The sequence below is a fragment of the Corapipo altera genome, unplaced genomic scaffold (assembly GCF_003945725.1).
Source record: "Corapipo altera isolate COAL_440 unplaced genomic scaffold, ASM394572v1 50, whole genome shotgun sequence".
Classification (NCBI taxonomy): Eukaryota; Metazoa; Chordata; class Aves; order Passeriformes; family Pipridae; genus Corapipo; species Corapipo altera.
This window is the reverse complement of record NW_020884889.1, coordinates 4557216-4567155: the sequence shown is the minus strand read 5'-3', so window position 1 is coordinate 4567155 and position 9940 is coordinate 4557216. Positions and strand designations below refer to the sequence as shown.

At 40.9% G+C, this 9940-nt stretch overlaps 1 protein-coding gene across 1 annotated transcript in view; it reads left to right on the top strand.

Moving 5' to 3' along the window:
* Positions 1 to 275: 275 nt before the first annotated feature.
* The window catches only part of MCTP2 (multiple C2 and transmembrane domain containing 2), a 119487-nt gene continuing 109822 nt past the window's right edge, over positions 276 to 9940 (top strand). Inside the window, exon 1 of the mRNA XM_027644626.1 lies at positions 276 to 323. The gene's annotated coding sequence lies outside the window, so the exon portion shown is untranslated. The remainder of the gene's footprint in view (positions 324 to 9940) is intronic.

The window sequence follows — 9940 nt, the reverse complement described above, 5'->3', positions numbered from 1 at the left end:
GACGGTGATGCTCGGAGGTACACGATCCGCGCAGGGATGTTCCAAGAGGATGCCCCAGGGGGATGCCCTGGGGAGGCGGTGCGGAGGGGATGCTGGCGGGGACGGGTTGCAGGAAGCCCCGGCGGTTCGGGGGCGGGCGGGGAGCGGAGCGGAGCTCGCAGGGAGGTGCCGGCGGGCGGCACCGCCCCGGGGGGCGGGAGGGGACGGGCGGCGGTGACAGCGGCGACAGCGACACGTGCCCGCCCCGGGACCGCGTCCGCCGAGCGAGTCCCCGGCGGCGATGGGCGGCTGCGGGCGCTGTGCGGACCCGGCCCGGAGAACAGGTAACTCCAGCAGACAGGGGACCCCGTCAGACAGGGGACCCCGGGCGGGGACCCCGCTCCGCTCGGGGAGCGGCTCCTTCCCCCCTCCCTCTGCCGCGAGGTCCGCTGTGACAGAGGAACCCGAGGAACCGGGTTGGGGGGCGGTTATGTAGGTTGCTTTTTTTGTTTTGTCTTTTTGTTTGTTTGTTCTTCTGGATATTTGATGGGTTTCGCCCGGTTTTTTGCCAGCCGAGTCGCTCTCTCGCTTCCCCCGGTCACCCGACAGAACTAACTTTGCAGTGGGAGGCTCGGGGTTGCTGCGCGCTTTGCTTTGCTGTGTGTATCGCTTTAGTGATGCTGCACCAGGTGCTGCTCGCACCTTGGGTGGATCAATCTTTTTGTTTCTGCTCCTGTGAAAAAAAGATGCTGGGGAAATCCTCTCCTTACCCAGCCAGCTCGCACTGAACTGTTTCATCCCGATGTGCGTTTGCTGACTGAAACTGAGTTGGTTGGTTATTGACTTTGACTAAATAAATAAGCCACTTAATAGTAATAATAAAACAATCCCTAAACTGAAAACAAACAAGCAGCAAAGAAAAACATTCACAAAAGTGCATCAGTGGAGGGAAATTGCTTAAGAGCACCTTTGAGGGAAATGTAAGGCGTAAGATAAACAGTTCTTTAAAAAAGATCTGTTCAAATGATTGCAAATGAAAAACAATGTGATTTTTTATTGGTGTTTCCCTCCCACTGGCAAGAGACCAGTTGGTGCCCTTAGTTTTATGACAGTCAGTTGTTCAAAGCACACCGAAATCTGAATTGCTGCTGCATGGCATTAAGAAAATAGAAGTTCTCACCTGGATATTGTAGTATTAATTTCCTGTGATTAAGCTGTAGAATTTGTCATGTATTTTGCAGTGATTTTGATTTGTTCTGAGAAGATGATACTGTTGAGTGGGTCGATTTGGCTGTCAGGATGAATGGGTGTATTTGAGTAATAATTCTACTTGTTTGATTTCTAGCTGCTGTTCAATACCATCGTAAAACAGCTTATCGTAAAGCAAATAAGCTTTCATATGCTGTAGGAGATGGATTCAGTATGTGTAGTTTCACTTTCCAGTAGCAGTGGGAAGAATAATTTGAAGAAAACTGTGCAGAGAGGAAGTTTTCATTTTATTTCTCAAAAATTTTAGCATTATTTTTCCTTAGGGATGTTAGATTTTGTGCTAAGAAAAGATTTTGTGTTAAGAAAAGTTTAACTATGATTATATTAAAGAAGGTATAGCATAGTTTGTAGATATGTGTATTTAAGGTGTCAATTATAAACAAGGGCATGAGGAGGGGCACTGTTGTCCTCATCAGGAAACTGGGTATCTAAATAGCAAATAGATTCTTGTAATCATCCCCTCTTGGGCTGATGTATGAGGCTATAACAGTGCTAGAATTGTTGCTTATCATGTCATTTGAGGTAATTAGTACCATAATTGTCTCAATTTCACTGCAAGTTTTTTTTTTTTATAGTTGGTAATATAAGCAACTGGTTTTGGATTACCTGCACTGATGAAATATCTCTTTTTTGAACAGGTGATTATTAAAAAATGTACCTGCTCAGGCAACAAGTGATCCTAAGGAGAATAGTGGTTGTGCTTTGAATGTTGAAGTTTGCTGGGATGTGATGAAGCCGGGGTCAGGCTTTGTGTGTGGCTGAAGTGGGCTGGGAACAGGGGATAAACCTCATCCCAGAAGCTTCTTTGTTTCTCCCACTGAGATTTCCAGGCAATACTGAGTTTTTGATACTAAGAAGCTTCTGCTCCTTTAGTCTCTACTGTGCAGATTTGGCCATCTCATCTTTATTACTGTTAGCTGAAGGTTGCCATGAGGCCTCCACCAGTGGCCATCAAATACATGCAAGATGTACAACAGCTTGTGCTGTCCCTTCGTTATGAGAATTTTGGGCTTTATGTGTTTGGTTCACCAACACCTATATCATGAACTGGGGCTTTGAATTCAAGTGTCCAAGGTGCAGAGAGTTGGGGTCTCATCCCTTCCATGTTGGCTGGGGTCCCTCTGCCTGGGCATTGGGGGGAGGGAAGTTTTACCTTAGTAGAGGAGAGCAAAGCATGACAAATATGCTCTGCATTTCCTCTGTGTTGTTTCCATTTTAGAGTGGAAAATTGCTCCCGATTTCCTCAGATTTGAAGGATTTACATTGGCACCCTTCCCACATTCCCATTTTACTTCCATTTGTACTTATTAGATAACACGCTTGTATAGATGGTTTTTATAAGAAAAAGATCATTTTTCCTCAATATATTCCTGATGAAGTTAAGCACTTAAATGTTCCCTGGGTTCAAGGGATCTGTTTCTTAGGACTAAACTGGTGTTTGCAGGATTGTGAGGATGTTGGAAGCAGGAGTGCCCTAAACTCTGATTTCAAATTGTGTATCCGAGTAACATCTGTACCTGAGTGCACCTTTATTTTCTAAAAAAAACAAATCATAGAACCAGATGGAATATTCATATTTAGGCAATACTTGTATTTCGATACCAAGTCTTTCTTTCTGTATTCCACTGCAATCCATGTAAGGTTTTCTGTTTTCCATGTGAGAATTTAACACCCCATTGTCTTCTGTGTGAGGGTCCTAATGAGGAACCCTAAGAGAAACTAGGCCATCTCTACTATCTTTGATTAAGTGATTGATCATCTTATTATCTGCCTGGCAATTTCTGCCTTGAAGAAATCTGCTTGGGTGTAACTACAGGTTTACCAGCATAGCCATGGAGTGGGCGGATTGCTGCGTGGGCAGATAGTTTTGGTCCAATTTAGGGATCAGTAGTAAGGAGGCTTTGTTAATGGAAACTTCACTTCTGTTAGATGTCCTCCATCTTCCCTGGATCATGTGAGTATAAGGCACTAGGTTTATGCAGTCTGTCTGTCCTGCCCTGATGATGGCACCTCCTAAGGCAAACTTGACTTTTGGCACATGCCTGTGGCCACATGCCTTGCTGTGCCAGGGCAGGGTAAATACTTGCATGAGTATAATTGTGTTTACACTAACTCTTCATATAGCTACTCTGGAGTGATATAAAGGAGGATCTTGCTATCATTTTTTTAAGATATTTAGGAATTGCTAGTTTTTCTTAATCAAAAAATTCAGTCCTTTGAAAAGCTACACAATCAGAGGTAATTTTCAAACTGTTTAAGCTATTCTTTCAACTGAGAAATTATTTGGTAAAATATTTGTTAAGACTGTAGAAAATAAGATGCTAATTAACTTTTCTTGAAACATTCTTAGATGGTTTTGAACTTAGGTTGTTTTGTACTACGGTACATATTCAGGCAAATCAATTATCTCAGGAAAAAAAAAAGTCTATGGTGTGTGCCAGTTAAGTTTGGATGGTGTAACATTAACCAGGCTCCTTGAATGAACTGTGCTTTTCAATTAAGAGAGCTCATTAGAGAGGAGAATGCAGAAGTGGGTGCAATCTGAGTGATGTGGAGTAAACAGAGAACAATTACTCCTAATTTCACGTAACTCAAGGTTTTAAAGAGGTGAGAATAAATGAGCAAGATTCAATGATTTTTCTTTCCTCAGGTACTTTTCAATAAAAGTGAAATGCTTCCATAGCTAAATTATGTTTCTGTTTCACACAAGCATAATTTGTGTATGGAACTCATTACTGCAATATCTTCCTGTTAAGATACAAATGAATTTTAGAAGTTGTTTGGCAAATTAATAGAGAAAAAGTATGCTGGGACTGTTAATCACAAATATGCAGATACAATTTCTAGCTGAAGCAACTCCTAAATCACAGATTCCTGGAAGCCAGGAGATTATTTTGCAGGCAGAATCACGGTATAATTTCCTGACCTTATATTCTTTCCCTGAGCATCTGTTTTCAGTCAGAGTTAGAGGCAGCTTATTGGGCTAAATTGATATTTGGAGTGATGCAGTCCCCTTGCATGCTATATGTGATGGAAATGTGGATGGGTTTTTCTGAGATCACTGCTACTTTGTCTGGAATGGTTCCAAGCAGGTGAAGGTTAGATGTAATTTCAATTTTCACATTCGGGGGAAAAACCTGAGGTAAATAGTGTGCTCAATGTTGTGTTTCCTTAAGTTTTGATTAACTGGCTATTCATAACCATAATCTGTTAAGAACACAGATTGAGCTGACCTTTTGCAAGGCTGCACTACTGCTGCAAAGCTCAATTGTTTTATCACTTGTGAAATGATTGGATTATTGTGTGAAAATCTGGAGGATGTTATGATTTCAGTTTTGATTTCTATTTTCTTAAATGTCTACTGCTTTTCCAAGGAGCCTTTTTTATTATCTTCATATAAGCAGCTTGCTGACCTTTAGGCATTTTTATTAACCCTTTCTTTTGATACTTTCACTGTTAAAACCTACGTCAGGGCTGATGGGGACAAATTGTGTGTTTCCTCTGTCCTTTCCCCTTGACTTCGGCTGCTGCTTGTCTAAGGAAAACAGATCCTTGAGCTGGGAGTCTTCCAGGCTGCTTGTGGAATTGGAGCTGGAACACTTCCAGTGTCCGACCTCCCCTGCCACCAGAGAGGACCCTTGTGTGGGTAGGTTGGTCTTGCAGGGGAGCCTCTTGGTAACACTGTCTGGTGGTCCTTAGTTAAAACCATTTATTTTGCTTTCTTGCTCACGGTTTGTTGGTTAAGTGTACGGCGAGATCGGAGCAGGGGGACCCAGGGGGTGACTTTTCTGCCTGCAGTGGTGGGTGCCTGTTTCATATGTATTTACACAGGTGCTCCTTCACTAGCTTGTTTTCACTTTCCCACAAAACACAACTTGCTAAAATGCAAGCTAAATACTAACGTAGGTTTTGAGATCTTTGTTTTGTTCTGTTGGCCTTTTGGGATGGGGCAAAAAAAAAAAAAAAAGGGAGATCTTATTCATATCCTTCCTTTCTGGGAAGTGCTTGTACCCTTGACAGTTCTTCCTGTTGCCCACTCCTAAGAACTACAGTTGTAGTCTGTGAAGTAAATTTTGTTTTACTGGAAATTTTAGGTTTGGGGGAATTTCATTGTTTTGGAAATTCTTGGAATTGTAAAGCTTTGTTGCCTTAAGATCTGAGAAAAGAGCTAATTTAGAAATAAGAGATTTCTAACTTTGTGTAGCGCTGTAAATTAAGACTCAGAAGCAGCTCTTTTCAGGATTTATGAGTGTACTTTCATTCTTCCCTCCCAAATAGATTAAGCCCTGCTCTAAAAGTAAGTTCCTAGCCAGGACAGGGTATGTAGTCTATGTCGTTTGAAAATCTTTTAATGGAGATGAATGGAAACGAGATGGCCATGCTAATTTATTTGAGCAGGCATTTGTCTTTGTTGCCATTAATGTGGAGGTGGCGATGATCTGGAGCTGTCAGCGAGGATGGGGCAATCTCTCTCTTAGCTCATTTTGTCATGGCTATGTTTTGGTTTTTTTTAAAGCCTGACTCATTACAGAGCTCAGTTCTTTGAAATTTTATTGGATACAGGTTCCCCTTGAAGAAAAATCCTATTGAATCTAATGGTTTTGACAATTTCAAATAAAAATATCCAATTGAATGAGCTTAACTCACCTCCTTGTTGCTGCTTCCCTGGGTTTCAAGAGGAATGTTTTTTTGCTGTCTTCCCTCATGGGAAACATCTGCAGAACCAAATGGCAAGTCATTAATGCTCATTCAATAGCAGGCTTTGTTCCCAGTTTCTTGTACTTGGAAACAATTAACTGTAGAGTTTTGTTTTGTCTTGTTTCTCTTTTTAAATGGGAACGTCTAATTCCAGTTATATATTCTGGTGAATTTTGTAGAAATCCTGCTATTTGAGATTGTTTGTGATTATTTTAAAATATATACTCCCTACCCAAATTCGGATAGTGGGAATAGTGCTTTTGTGGTTGGGATGTGATTTTATTTTATTTTTAATGTATAAGTGGATGAATTTTGTTCATCTCTTTAAAACTGTGATTTAAAATACAAATCTCATTACAACCTAAAGACATTTGTGTTCAGTTCAGGAAGATTTCTGGTCTCTCACATCAACCAAGCAATCTCGCATGCCTCATAGTAGCATTTAGCAAAAAATCTGTCTGGTCTTTGGTGCTAAGCAAATGAAAGCTGGAGAAGATCATGCATTCATCTACTTGGGTGTAAAAGTTTTTTGAATCAGAAAACTTCCAAATCTGTATATCTGACTGTGAGCAGTTTGTGTTTCAAGGCACTTGCCAAATTGCTGACTCCTGTCCATATCTGCTGGACACAGGGAACTGGAATGAGAATAGTTCTTAGATCCATTAAAAAACATTACTACATCTTTAAAGGTTTTTATTGATGCCTGTTGAAAAATTTTGGTTTTGAGCCAAAATAGGAGATTGCGTAATTATGACAGCTGAATTAAAATACCTTTTAGTCAGTATTCACCAGAACTATACATCCATGATTAATAAACTCTGTGTTTTGTTAGTTAATTAAGGGCTAAGTGGTCATAATTTGTTCACTTAACATTTACTTTGAGAATATATGAATGGGGCACGATAATGACAAGTGTGGTGGTCAGCTTGATCTGTTTTAAACTCTTTTGCCTGAGGCTATGTATGCTTGAAAGGAGAATTAAAAACAAAAAAACCCACTGTGGTAGCAGTGTACAAAGGAGCAGCCAGTGTGGTTGGACAGCATGAGAAAGAAGCTGTAGATAAGCTTAAGGGAGGGTATTTAAAGTTTAGCAAACTTTACCCCACCCTGCCTATGGCGTATTTAACCCAGATGAATCAGAACCAAATCGTTTCTTAAGCACTTTATAATGTGTCTGCAGGTTTTCACAGAGCAGGTTTGTCACATAGAATCATAGAAGAACTGAAAGTGAGTTTTAAATTGCTTCAGTCATTCTGGCTCTAAAATGCCAGTATTTCTGTTTTGGGGAGCTTTTCTGATTAGATCACTTACAGGAGCCAGAATTAACAAAACCGGGCTTTGCTATAGTTGAGGTTCTCTGAACTTCTGCAGGTAAAATACTGAACAGTCCACTTCTTCATCCCAGCATAATATTCTTATATTTTTATTTTAGACCCCTTTATTCCAGCTTAAAATAGTTATTGGAGTTGCAGTTTGTGGTTTTCTTTATAATGATGCCAGTATTTAGGGACTTCAGCTTTAGCAAACTGAAACACCAGTGTTAAGACTTTGGAAGTGCCAAAGTGTAAATACCAATGCATTTAAGTTAAATTTACCAACTTTATCTGATCTCAACGGGAAAATAATGCTGTAACAGAACCTGGAGACAAGGTGCCTATTTCTAGTGCCAGGAGGCTGAAAACTCAGATGGTATAAGGAAAGATAAACCTCAAGGCTGGTTTGTTTCTGTGAGAAATGGCTGGCATTTAGAGATGTGTGCTGGCATATGTTTAATCTCTACAGTTGGAAATAAAAAAGTTTAAAGGAGTTAAATGAGTCTTTAGGTTTATGCTGCTATTTGCATGCTGAACATTTTGCTGTCATGACTTCAGGGGAGCAGTGTGACTGACTTGAATTGTATGCATTGGCTTTAAATATTTAAAATACTAAATTATTGTCCAGGATGAGACCTGCAAACACTTGCTTTCACCAAGAGCTTCCTAAGGGCTTTCTTTGTATGTGGATTTTCCAGTTTCTCAGTGGCAATGCTCAACCCCAGATCTGTAAGTGCAGTGATTTTCTGTAAGGAGGCTCGAGGTTCTTGCAGAAAATGAGGACTATTACTGGTGCAATTCCCTCCTTCGGGGCTATGCTACAACACACCAACCTCCCTTTAGGGACAGTTGCCTTCAGCCTCCTGCCTGTGGTAATTAAAAGCCTGCAAAAACACTGGATCATTTTATCTGGAGATACACCTAAACCGTGTGGAGATGTTAAATGTGAAAAGATATTTAATCACACAGGTCAATACATATTCAAAGTAAATCTCAACTCTCCTGTGTGCCCAACTCTCACCGTGAGCTCTGGGCCTGGCTTGTGCCATGTTGCTGTTGAAATATGCCCTGGTAAGGAAAAAAGAGGGCAAACCAACAGCTTAGTGCAGGTTATCCTGCTCAAGTTATCACCAGGCCATTTTTATGAATCAGAAGTGTTCTGTTTGGTAAATTGTTGTTAAAGGATCATGCAGAGCTTTTAATAGATCTTTCCTCTGTAGTCACTGAGTTTTGGTAAGAAGTGTGACAGTAATAGTAGTTATTTAGGGAGCAATGTTGATGCACGCAAAAGTAATTTGCATATGGCCACAAACTTCTTTTATTTAAATATATTATTTAAGTGATAATAAGAGGCACTGGTTGATTTGGCCTCCAGTGGAAATGAGTCTCCAATTTCCTTCCTAGGTTTGTTTTCCCTGAGAGTTATGGAAAGGGAGGATCTATTTCTGTGCACCTCTTGTTATAAAAATAAACCTTTTGTTATAAGAGAGGGGAACAGGGGGTTGAAGGAGAGAGTGAGGAGGAAGGAGGTGCAGGGCTGGATTCCCACTGGAGCTGCTCCAGCAGGTACCAGCTCCTTCAGTATTTGTGTATCTGCCTCTCTCTTGTGTTGTTCCTCATGTGAGCCCTGATAACCTCCTTTCTTTTTGGAGCTCTTCTTATCTCTCTCTTACTCTGCTTGTACCTACATCTCTCCTTCCTCTTGCTGCTCATCAACTTTCCCTCTTCCCCTGCTCCAGGTGTCACCATTCCCAGGGATCACCCGATTTGATTGGGAACAATGAGGCAAATTACAAAACAGATATAGTCAATGGTGAAGAGCTGTCCCAATTGTTGGTGTGACCTCAGCACATGGCACGGTGCATTCCGAGGGCAGGATCTGTCAGTCTGGGATTTTTCCTGGAGTCTGGTTTGAGGTGCACATCATCCCCTGTGGCACAGGGCTGCAGGAATCAGATCTTCTTCATGCATAGGTGTCCCTGGAGAGGTCTGATGCTCAGCAGTTGTGTTTGCATTGTAAAGATCAGATTCGATTGTACCAGCTTGGTACAACCCCATGAATTAGACTGAGAAGATTGAAAGGGCCTTCTGGCTTGTACAGGTACAATTACAAGCCACAATATTTTGAAGGAAGCTGAAAAAGTGGAAGGAACTTGTGAAACATTTTTGTAAAAATACACCCAAACACTTCCTCCTTCATTTCCTCCACACATACTCATCATTTTTCTTGTATTTTAGAATAGACAGAAGCAAAATGAAAGCAATACTTTCATAAGCTGGAGGCAGGTGTAGGTTTTTTTCTCAGTAACTTTCACTATCAGATGCTATTTTAAGATGCTTGTAGCAGCTGGTCGTTCTGTTACTTCTCATAGCTCCTGTCTGCTCATAAATGTTGAGAAAAAAGCTCTCCAGATTGTGCAAAAGAGCCTCTAATGAGTTAAAGTGCCCTTGTTCCTCTCTTGTGTGATAAGTGCTTGTTTCATGTGTTTGTGAAAGATGAAGCTCATCACATTTGAGCCAAATAAAAATCAGAAAGCCAAATGTGGGATCTAAGCCCAGAGCATAAAATCTAGGGGTCTGTAAAAAAGCCCAACGCAAAACAACAAACCCCAAACCTAAATTAGAAAATATTAATTCAGATGTCTGTATTATCTGCATGTAATAAGCAGGATTTTCTTAAG